General features: G+C 40.6%; 1 long non-coding RNA gene across 2 annotated transcripts in view; it reads left to right on the forward strand.

Moving 5' to 3' along the window:
- LOC131277498 (uncharacterized) overlaps window positions 1-9874 on the forward strand; it is an 81322-nt gene extending 71448 nt beyond the window's left edge. For both annotated transcript variants that reach the window (XR_009184659.2, XR_009184660.1), the window contains 2 exons: window positions 7026-7153; window positions 9346-9874. This is a non-coding gene — a long non-coding RNA (uncharacterized lncRNA). The remainder of the gene's footprint in view (window positions 1-7025; window positions 7154-9345) is intronic.
- The last annotated feature ends 2505 nt before the right edge of the window (window positions 9875-12379 follow it).

Raw genomic sequence — 12379 nt, forward strand, 5'->3', positions numbered from 1 at the left:
AAAGCTACTCGGCCAGGTCAGTACAGCCTCTTCAACAAATGGTACTGGGAAAACTGGATATTCTTAGACTAAAGAAAGTGCCCCCATCCCACACCTTATTAAAAAATGAACTCAAAATGGATCAAACAACTAAATATAAATGCAAGGACAATAAAACTCCTAGAACAAAAATATTAGGTAAGCATCTTTAGTACCTTGTGGTACATGGTGGTTCCATGGAGATTACACCCAAAGCACAGGCAATAAAGAAAAAATAGGTAAATAGGACTTTCTCAAAATTGAACACTTTTGTGCTTAAAAAATTTTACTAAGACGGTGAAAAGGTAGCCAACTCAATGAGAAAATATCTTCAGAATCCACATTTTTGACAAGGGTTTATTTCCACATTATATAAAGAGATCACACAACTTGACAAAATGGCAAGCAACCCAATTTTTAAAAAGCCAAAAGACTAGAAAATTTTCCAAAGAGGTAATACTAATGGCCAAAATGCATGTGAAAAGATGCTCAATCACCACACCAGGGAGCCAAGAGTGCCTACAACTGCATGCAGGAGAATTGCATCCATCATCCATGTGGAATCTAAGCCCCATCTCAATATAGAGGTGGAGTGGACATAACCATCCCAGGGTCCACAGGATGGAGGAATAGAGTATGGATTAGAGTGGACTTACTGATATTCTATTCTGGAACTATTGTGATTAGTAATGGAAGAAAAGGTAGCATTAATGTGGAGAAAGTGGCCATGGTAGCTGCTGAGGGTAGGGAGAGGGAAGAAGAGATATGATGTGGGGGCATTTTCAGGATGTCCAGGGACAGTTCCTGGACATCATATGTCCTCCCGTGGCCCACTGGGTGGACTGGTGAGAGTGTAAACTACAATGTAACCACTATCCCTGTGGTGCAGCAGTGCTCCAAAATGTATTCACCAAATGCAATGAATGTGCCACAATGATGAAAGAAGTTGCTGATGTGGGAGGAGTGGGGTGGGGGGGTGGAGGGTATATGGGGACCTCATATTTTTTATGTAACATTAAAAAATAAAAAAAAGAAAAATTGGGGTATCAAAAAATGAAAAAATGAAAAAGTTTTGTTTTTGACATTTTGCCTTTCATCACTGCTATAGGTATTGTCCTGTATGTACAGTGGCAAGGCAATTTCTTCCATTTCTTCCTCGGTGTCTACATCCTTTCTTTTTTTTCCCTAATTATTAAGTTTGTCTTCACATAAGTTTTAGATCACAGTAATTCACATGTACAGTATATGGTACTCCCACATATCCAACATCATTTTGTGCCTTCCCCAGCAATGATCCTTTTATGTGTTCATATTATATTTGCTGCAGCTGATGTACAAATATTGAAACAATAGCTTTCAAACATGGTTCCATTTGAGTTTACATTATGCTTTGTATTTTTGACTATACAATTTTCTAAATTTTTAGTTATTTTATGTTTTACATTATGGTTTGCATTTTTAGCCTATAGACATTTATACATTTTTTGTGTAATTTAACATGTTCTATATCCATAATTGAATGTCTTGTGGAACACTTTTATTGCCGTACAGTTACACTGATTCCATCTATTCAACCCCTCTTTCCCCTCCCATCAGGGCCCACCACAACAATCAATCTTCATTACTTGAAGACCATATTCAGAGATACTTGCAACAATGTTGAGGACTTGACATACTTGACTACCCGAACCCATTGGGAGCCACCAATTCTCTTGAAAGATACAATTCCCTTTGTTTCAGAACACCAGTCCTGCCCAGGATGTGTGTATACCTTCACTCTCATTGTATGGGTCTCCACCCAATGATATAACGCACTATGACAAAATGAACACTCACACACTCCCTAGAAGCCTGCCCTGTGTCAGATGCCCCCCCCTTAAGCATCTTAAACAGGTAACCTTCCATATTATATTTTCTAAGGAGTTTTTCTGCATTATAATTTTAACCATATACCTGACAATCTCCTATGTTCAAATGTTCCCCCCAATTTCTTGGGCCATCTGCCCCATCCTCCCATCCCTAGCCCCCCTCAAGCCCACAAAGTTCCATCCTAAGCCCCCATTTTATCCCTTCCCTGTATAAATACTTACCTCCAGCTTATCATAGATTTCTTTTACATCTCTAGTTAAATTTATTCCTAGGTATTTGATTTTATTTACTATTGGAAATGGTATTTGATTCCTGATTTCCTCCTCAGATTGATCATTATTGGTGTATAGAAATGCTACTGATTTTTTGCACATTGATCTTGTAACCTGTGGCTTTACTGAACTCATAAGTTCTGGAAGCTTTCTTGTAGACTCCTCAGGGTTTTCTATGTATACGATCACATTATCTGCAAATAGTGAAATTTTGACTTCTTTCTTTCCAATTTGGATGCGTTTTATGTCTGGTGATTGCCTCAGTGCTTGAACAAGTACTTCTAAGACTATGTTACATAGAATGGGTGATAATGGGCATCCTTGTCTTGTTCCTGATCTTAGAGGGAAAGATTTTAGGATTTCACCATTGTAAATGATGTTAGCTGTGGTTTGTTTTTTTTTTTTTAAGATTTATTTATTTATTTCTCTCCCCTCCCCCCACCACAGTGGTTGTCTGTTCTCTGTGTCTATTTGCTGCATCTTCTTTGTCCACTTCTGTTGTTGTCAGCAACATGGGAATCTGTGTTTCTTTTTGTTGCGCCATCTTGTTGTGTCAGTTCTTCATGTGTGCGGCACCATTCCTGGGCAGCCTGCACTTTCATGCTGGGCGGCTCTCCTTATGGGGTACACTCCTTGTGCATGGGGCTCCCCTATGTGGGGGACATCCCTGCATGGCATGGCACTCCTTGTGTGCATCAACACTGCACATGGTCCAGCTCCACACAAATCAAGGAGGCCCAGGGTTTGAACCACGGACCTCCCATGTGGTAGATGGATGCCCTAAACACTGGGTCAAGTCTGCCACCCCCCTTCAATCTTTTATATGATATATTACATTAATTGAGTTTCTTATGTTGAACCATCCTTGCATACCAGGAATGAATCCCACTTGGTCATGTGTTGTTGAATACGATTAGCAAGTATTTTGTTGAGGATTTTCATGTCTACGTTCATTACAGAGATTGGTGTGTAATTTTCCTTTATTGTGGTGTCTTTGTTTGGCTTTGGTACCAGAGTAATCTTGGCATAATAGAATGAATTAGGCAATGTTCCTTCTATTTCAATTTTTTGGAAGATTTAAGAAAGATTGGTGTTAGTTCTTTCTGGAATGTTTGGTGGAATCACCTGTGAAGCTGTCTGGCCCAGGGCTCTTCTTAGTTGGGAGGTTTTAATGACTGATTCTATTTCTTTACTTGTGTTTGGTTTGGTGAGATCATCAATTTCTTCTTTTGTCAATGTAGACTGTTTATTGTTTCTAGGAATTTGTCCATTTCCTCTAAATTGTCCTTCTTGTTGGAATATAGTTTTCAAAGTATCCTCTCATGATAGTCTTTATTTCTGTAGGGTCAGTGGTGATATCTCCTTTCTCCTTTCTTATTTTGTGTATTGCATCTTCTCTACTTTTTTCTTTGTTAGTCTAGCTAAGGGTTTGTCAATTTTATTGATCTTCTCAAAGAACCAGCTCTTGGTTTTATTTTTTCAAGTGCTTTCTTATTTTCTATTTAATTTAGTTCTGCTCTTATCTTTGTTATGTCTTTCTTTCTTCTTCCTTTGGAATTAGTTTGTTGGTTTTTTTTACTAATTCCCCCAAGTGTGCAGTTAGTTCTTCAATTTTAGCTCTTTTTTGATGTATGAATTTATGGCCATAAATTTCCCTCTCAGTACTGCTTTTGTTGCATCCCATAAGCTCGGGTATGTTGTGTTATCATTTTCAATAGTTTCAAGGTAGTTATTAATTTCTTTTGGGATTTCCTCCTTGACCCACTGTTTTTATAAGGGTGTGTTGTTTAAGTTCCATTCTTGGTGCCAAATCTAGGTCCCTGGCCCTAGCAGATTTCCAACTTCATTCCACTGTGGTCAGAGAAATTATTTTGTATGATGTCAATCTTTCTGAATTCATTGAGACTTTTTCTGTGGCCTAGCATGTGGTCTATCCTGGAGAATGATCCATGTGCACTTGAGCAGAATGTATACCCTACTATATTTGAGTATAATGTTCCATATATGTCTGTTAGGTCCAGCTCCTCTAATATATTGTTCAAAAGTCTTTTCTCCTTTATTGATTCTCTTTTGAGATGTTCTGTCCAAAGTTGATAGTGGTGTATTAAAGTCCCCCACTATAATTGTAGAAGCATCTATTCCTTCACTTAGTTTGTCCAATGTTTCCTCACATATTTCAAGTCTCCCTTGTTAGGAGCATAAATGTTTATGATTGTTCTTTCTTCTTGAAAGATTATCCCTTTCACTAATATGTTGTGTCCATCTTTGTCTCTCACTATTGTTTTGCATTTAAAGTCTATTTTGTCTGATATTAATATAGCTACTCCTGCCCTTTTTTTGCCATTGTTTGTTTGTAAGATTGTTTTTCAACCATTCACTTTCAACCTCCTTGAATCCCTTGGTCTGAGATGCGCTTCTTGTAGAGAGCATATAGATGGTTCATAGTTCCTTATCCAATCTTCCAGTCTGAGTTTCTTGACAGGTGAGTTTAATTGATTGACATTCAGTGTTAATATTTTCAAGGAATTTCTTATGTTAGCCATATTTTCTTTGGATTTGTGTTTGTCATATTTTGTTTTATTTTATCTGTGTTTGTCTTTTTTGTTGCTCTTACACTCTGCTCCAACTCTGTCTTTCTTGTTTTTTTCTTTCTTCCTGCAGAACTCCCTTTAGTATTTCTTGAAGGGCAGGATTCTTGTTGGCATACTCTCTTAGTTTCTGTTTATCTGTAAATATTTTGAACTCACCATCATTTTTGAATGCTAACTTTGTTGGGTAGAGTATTCTTGGTTGGAAATTTTTTTCTTTTAGGACCTTGACTATGTCATACCACTGCCTTCTTGCCTCCATGGTTTCAGATGAGAAATCAGTGCTTAATGTTATGGAGCCTCTTTTGTATGTGATGGCTCTCTTTTCTCTTGCTACTTTTAGTGTTTTCACTTTGTCTTGATTATTGGATAATTTGACAAGTGTATGTCTTGGGGTAAGCCTGTTGAGATGTATGCTGTTTGGGGTGCGTTGTGCTTCCTGAATAATGTACATCCATTTCCCTCAATAGGTTTGGGAAGTTTTCAGCCTTTATTTCCTCCATTACCCCTTCTGTCCCCTTTCCCTTCTCCTCCTTCTAGGATACCTATAATGTGTATGTTTGTGTGTTTTGCATCATCATTCAATTTCCTCAGTCCCTGCTGGATTTTTTCTATCTTTTTATCTATCAGTTCTACTATCTCTTTGATTTCAGATGTACTGTCTTCCATATCACTAATTCTCTCCTCTGCCTCTTTGAGTCTTCTGTTATTTGCTGAGAGTGTATTTTTGATTTCTTGAATTGTGTTGTTCATCACCATCATATCCATTATCTTTTTGTGTATATCAATTTCTTCTGTATTCTCCCCAAGTGTTTTTTTCATATTCTTAATCTCTTCCTTCCCTTCATTGAATTGGTCCCTAATATATGTTTCAAGAGCTTTAATTACTTGTTCTATGTTCTGCTCCTCTTCCTGCTTTTTACTGTGTTCATTGGATTGGTGCATGTTTTCCTGATTATTGGTTTGGTTTGTAGCTTTTTGTTGCTGTCTGGTCATCATTTTATCTTGACAGGTTTAATCAGTTGCTTAGCTTCTTTGTGGACGGGTTTAATTAGTTGTTTTTGTGTGTGTTAAGTCTTCTCTTTGTCACTTTGTTCTTCTTATTCTATTTCCTTGTTGTTGTCTAAGTTCACTTGAAGGAAAATATTAGGGCCAGAGAAAGCAAAAGGAGTAAGAAAAGAAAATGAATAATAGTAGTATTTTTTTTTAAAGATTTATTTATTTATTTAATTTCCCCCCCTCCCCTGGTTGTCTGTTCTTGGTGTCTATTTGCTGCATCTTGTTTCTTTGTCCGCTTCTGTTGTCGTCAGCAGCACGGGAAGTGTGGGCGGCGCCATTCCTGGGGCAGGCTGCTCTTTCTTTTCACGCTGGGCGGCTTTCCTCACGGGCGCACTCCTTGCTCGTGGGGCTCCCCATGCGGGGGACACCCCTGCGTGGCACGGCACTCCTTGCGCGCATCAGCACTGCGCATGGCCAGCTCCACACGGGCCAAGGAGGCCTGGGGTTTGAACCGCGGACCTCCCATATGGTAGACGGACGCCCTAACCACTGGGCCAAAGTCCGTTTCCCTAGTAGTATTGATATACTACTATAGTAAGTATTAACAGAAGAAACATGTGAGATCTAGGAGAATGGATATTAGATTCATGTAAGCTCTGTAGAGTTATAACAGTAAGTAAAGCAGAGAATGTATAATGAGACAGAAACTGAATGTGGGGAGGAATATATTATGAATTAAAAGGCCACTGTGTTCAGGAGAGATGGAAAGAGAAAAGAAAGGACAATAATATAAAGAGTGAATATAAGACAGAAAACAGAACAAAGGTATTAGAAATAAAAAGTCAGAAAAATAGGGAGGCAAACAAAGAGAGGTGTAATGTAAGGGAAACAATAAATGATGCAGGATAGAAAGATGTAGAGGAAAGGGGATAGTGTAGGTGGCCAAAATCAATACACACAGAAAAGAGAAAGTTGAGAATGAAGAAATACAGCAAATGTGAAGTGCTCCCTGCAGCACCTAATATAAAAAGAATAAAAAAGAAGAGAAAGAAAGAAAAGGAAAAAAGGGACAAAAGGGAGGGGGAAGCAAGCAACAAGAAGAAAAAGAGAGAAAAAGAAAAACAGAAAAAAGGGCCTTCAGGGGATAAAGAGGAAGGAAAAAGAACCGAAACCATGAAAATATCAGACAAAGCTTCGAGCAAGGGAATCCTCTTTTCAGTTAAATAAAATGCTTAGGAATCTGACATTTGGCCTTTCTCCCTTCTCACTTCTCTTCCAGGGCAGCAGGAAAGCTACCTGAGAGGTCTGGTAGGAGATTCGAGAGGGTTCTTGTTGAACCAGCTCCATACAGAAAACAATGACTTACTTTCCAGAGAGAGAGCACCCACACCTCACCAGGAACCCCAAGTAAGCTATTGGAAGCTTGGAATGCACCTCCTTCAGTCCCTCTCCTTAAGGTGTGCTACAAGAGGGCTAGTTGATTTTCTGAGTCCACCTTCTCCCAGACCAAGTTTCCTATCCCAGGGTATTTAGGTGAATAGGCTTTCTCAGCAGATTCACCACTCTTTTCTTCCCAGGCTCTCCCCAAGCTAGCCGGTATGCTCCTCCAAGTGGAAAAATAAAAAGAACAGAAGTGGGGGGAATCACCAGAATATTGAACCCATATTAGCCAGGCCCCCTTGCTGCACCCCCCACCAAATCCCTCCCACCCACAGAATCAGTCCAAAACTGGAGGGCTAGGGCAATCCCAGACCTCCAGGAGTGCTGGACTAGGGAAAGGAAAATCTGGGACACTGCAAACCTAGGGTATGAAGGTCCATGGAACACGGGCTATGGGGCCTCAGGGGACACTGACCTGGGCACCACACATCCAGGGACCATGGGGCCCAGGAATACTGCTGCACAACCGACAGTTCTCAGGGCATACCGCAGCTGCCAGCCCCAGAGGGAAGGGTCCCACCAGCCCACAGCTTCCAACCTCTGTACTTGTAACCCGCAATTCTACCTTTAGCAAATGCCACCTCTGTCACTGTCTCTCCAAATCAACATCCACACACCCTCCACCCTGCAAGCCCCCAAGACAGCCCACTCTGGCAAGACCCCATCCCCACTTGGCCACCTCTTTGCAGGAGAGACTGTAAGGTGCACTCACTCAGACACCATCTTGCCCTGCCTCTCCTAGCTTGTTATTCTAACCTTCCCCTTCCCAATTTCCTTTCTGAGTCATGATCTGATGATTTTAGCACAAGTAACTGAGAAATACCAAGAAGCTTGTTGCCAAGGTAATTTATTTTTATATTTCATAAAACATCAACTTTCATGCTCAAACATGGTAACCCAAGTTGGGACACCACTTGGAACACAGCTATGTGAAAAATCATGACATGAAAGTGGGCTGAGAACTGTGGTCAGGAGACTTGCAGCTGTGAGCAACAGAAAGAAAACCGCTGTGAACTTAGCACCACCAAACAGAATCTTCTGGGATCTTGTTACCCTGTGCAGGGGCATTTCCAACAGAAGGCCCCTCCACCCCCAGTCCTGTGCCACAAGGAGATACAGGTCTCTGTGAGGAGGTGATTTATATGAGTGCACAAGCAAGGAACTGGGGGATCTTCCCAAAACCTGTTCAAAGTGAGAATGGGAGCCAGGGTTTTTATAGGCAAAGGAGAGGGCTAGGGGAGAAGTAAAACAAGTAAAAAAACAAACATAGTGAGGACTAGATATTCCAGGGGCCTTGTGAGGAGGATACATGCAATTTCTCAGGCCTGTGTTCTCTCAAGCACATTCACCTTGTCCTTGGTTTCAGCACCAAATAAGTCAGAGTTTAGAAAGTGTTGTGCAGGTGCTTACATGCCAGTCTCCATGACTCCTTTCTCAGTGAGCACTCAAGGATATCAAGGTTTTTATCCTCTGAGGTAAGTTACAGATTTCCTGGGTCACAAGATACACCTGACACCATTCTGTTTGGTTTTGCTTTGAGGTTTTTATTCCAGTAAGCAAAATTGAGAAGGTTTGGTTAATATTCTTCAGGGAACCAGATGCAAAGTGTAAGCTTCTAAAATTAGACTGATTGAAAACTAGTTCAGTTATGTCTGGGAAGACCCAGAGCTGCTTAAGTGAAGAAATTTTTATGAAGTGTATATTCTAGCTATCAGTCTCACTTAAGGAATCAAGTAGCAGTAGATCCATTATAGGAGTGATCCTTCACAGCCTGCATGGTTTCCTCTAGGTCTCAGGCACGTCTCAATTTTCATTTCCACATTCTGGTGTGTTCCTTAATTCTGTGAGGCTGACCCTTCTCCTGACCCTACAATGCCTACTGAGCTTCATTCCTCACCTGCAGGGGGTTGTCTATATCCAGGGCACAGATGGAAATTTCCAAGATTACTTGATGATTGCCTTCCATCTACACATCCTATAGTAGCTTATATGCCTAATTCCTGTTAGGTCTCTATTTAGAAAAACTGTAATTCAGACAAAAACCACTTGCAGCCTTCTAGGAGATTTGGTTATGGTTTTGGGGTAGGCAACAGAGTAGGAAGGACACTACAAACATTTCATTCCAGTTGCAAGTCTACAATAAATGAATTGTTTTTCAGAAAATATATGCTTCTGTGAACTACCATTCTTCTCTGGAAGATGACATCTGAGGGGGATCATTTGGCCCTTTGCCCAGAGACCTGAAGGTCACTGGAACACTGAGTCATGTTTAGGACTTGCTCATGGAGATGCTGCTGAAGATAAGAAGACACGGACTTGAGTGCAAGGGTCACTTGGTCCCCACAGAGGTCACATGATCCCCAGCAGACTCTTGCAGCCACCACTCAACTAGGCCATGGCTCTGTTTCTCTGGGATTCCTCTTTGTTCCTGGTCTTTCTAAGCACCAGGACACATTCCAATGGCCCAAACAGGAAAAGCGGGAGTTGCATTACTTGCCATGATCTTTCAGAAAGCAGCTGTGTGTGTTTCTGTGCTTGTGCACATGTGTGTCTGTGGGTGGGTATGAGACAGAGAGAGAGGGAGAAAGAGAGAGGGATAGAACGTATGTGTATGTGACAATAAACATTCTCAACTTTCTCTGACTCCTATTAAGATAATAAAAGCAGTATCAACTACTCACTGATTGCCTGGACCCATTAGAAAATTCATAGGTATGTCCTCATAAACACATGTAATTATTGCCATTCAAAGGTGAGGAAAATGAGTATTAGAGAAAAAAATAAGTAGCAAGCATGAAATTTGAAATTGGTCAGCTCCTGATTTCAATCCCAAGTACCCTTTTCGTGTGAACATCTTTGATTCAGTTAAACTCTCAGTGCCAGTTTTCTCAATGTACCATGATAATGCATCTACTGTACTCCTGAAAACATATTTTGATCATTTTTAAATTACATGTTATTAAATGAAATAGATACAAGAAGGAGGAGTTTGCAATGGAAGCAGAAAACTTTATCAGTAGGCACAATGGATTGAAGTTACAAAGCTCATTATAACTGAAAAAATGATGTCCTGTAAAAGAAGAGGACCAAGTTTGGTCTCTTCCCAGCAGGTGTGAGAAATACTGGGGGTGGGCAGGTATTGACTGTAAAGGGGCATGAAGGAAAAATTCTTTGGTTGGTTTGTTGGTTTCATTGGGGTAGGCCTTTGTCAAAGTGTACTGGTGTGAACAGGTGAATGGTCTGGCTTGTATCTATATGAATTAAATCTCTATATAATTGAGAAAATGATTATTAGCTGAGTAATATTCCATTGTATGTCTATACCACAACTTATCCATTCATCTCTTTTTTTTTAATGAGAACTTTTATCATTTTTTACATGGTTATTATAATTTTTTTTCAATTTATTTTTTTAATATTACATTAAAAAAATATGAGGTCCCCATATACCTCCCACCCCCTCACCACACTTCTCCTCCCATAACAACAATCTCCTCCATCATCATGAGACATTCATTGCATTTGGTGAATACATCTCTGAGCACCACTGCACCTCATGGTCAGTGGTCCACATCATAGCCCACACTCTCCCACATTCCACCCAGTGGGCCATGGGAAGACATACAATGTCTGATAACTGTCCCCTCAGCACCACCAGGACAACTCCAACCCCTGAAAATGCCCCCACATCACATCTCTTCCTCCCATTCCCTATCCCCAGCAGCTACCATGGCCATTTTCTCCACACCAATGCCACATTTTCTTTTATTACTAATCACAATAGTTCATGAATAGAATATCAGTAAGTCCACTCTATTCCTCCATCCTGTGGACCTTGGAATGTTGTGTCCACTCCACATCTATATTAAGTGGGGGTTTAGATTCCACATGGATGCAGGCTGCAATCCTCCTGCTTTCAGTTGTAGGCACTCTTGGCTCCCTGGTGTGGTGGTTGACCTTCTTCAACTCCATGTTAGCTGAGAGGGGTAAGTCCAATACACCAGAGTGTAGGAGCTGCAAGTCTGTTAAGGCTTAGGGCCTGGCTATCACATAGTCAGTCCAGAGATTCAGGTCCCCTGGGTATATATTAAACCCCAGCACCAACTACAGTTCTGGTAAAAGTAAAAGGAGAGGCTTTGGACAAATATCACATCTGAGTCCAGCTCCATCACACAGAAACACAAACTCCAAATCAGGGCCAACTGACATGGCACTAAACTCCATCTGCCATGACCATAAAAGCTGTGGGTCTCTGTAGCCATCAGAAGAACCAATACCCAGGGTTGTATCTACTTTATCTGTCTCTGGGACTCTGCTCAGGTGTGCATAAGGGCAACCCCTCTGATAACCTCCTGGCTCTTTTTGGAGACTCATAGCCATATAAACTCATTTGTCCTTTCCATTTCCCCCTTGATTCAGGTCAAAATGTATTTTTAACTCCTGGTATTATATGTAGACTGAGATATTCTGCTGGTCTGAGTTGACCCTTTTATTCAAGGTCATTTTCTAGTTACATCATCAGCTGGTACTTGGTAGTAATCCCTTGGTGCCAGGGAGGCTCATCCCTGGAAGTCATGTCCCATGCTGGAAGGCAACACATTTATAAGCTGAGTTTGGCTTTGAGACTGCCCACATTTGAGCAGTATGGAGGCTCTCAGGAGATAACTCTTAGGCACCCTGCAGCTCTAGGCTTTGTTCTTATTTCAGGTGCACAGGCTCACAAGCATAGTCATTAGTGTCAAGGTCTCCTTGTTGGACCTTCATTCTCTTTTGGTCTTTGCCATTGCACTTGGGGGATTGTTGCTGTTTCTTTAGGGACTGTGATAGAGCTCCCATGGCTAGGAACTCAGCACTCCCTCAGTTGTTTTTAATTTATATCCACTATGAAAATATCCAAACATTTTTATGCACCCTGGGTATATGCCCTGTAGAAATCCATGCCAACCATGTGTTCCCTGTCAATAACATCCCACACCAGTATTCCTCCCCTTCCATTGTTGAACCTCTCTGTGATCCAAAACTTCTTGGAAAGTGAAGCCCAATATATTGCCAGGTTCCATTAATAGTAAAATGGAATATAGTGATGAGTTTAAAGTTTAGATATAGAATACATATTAATTTTTAGAAAAATTAAGGTAAAAATAAATTGGGGTATCAAAAAATTTAAAAATGCAAAAGCTTTGTTTTTGATGT

Source organism: Dasypus novemcinctus, unplaced genomic scaffold (assembly GCF_030445035.2).
Source record: "Dasypus novemcinctus isolate mDasNov1 unplaced genomic scaffold, mDasNov1.1.hap2 scaffold_119, whole genome shotgun sequence".
Classification (NCBI taxonomy): domain Eukaryota; kingdom Metazoa; phylum Chordata; class Mammalia; order Cingulata; family Dasypodidae; genus Dasypus; species Dasypus novemcinctus.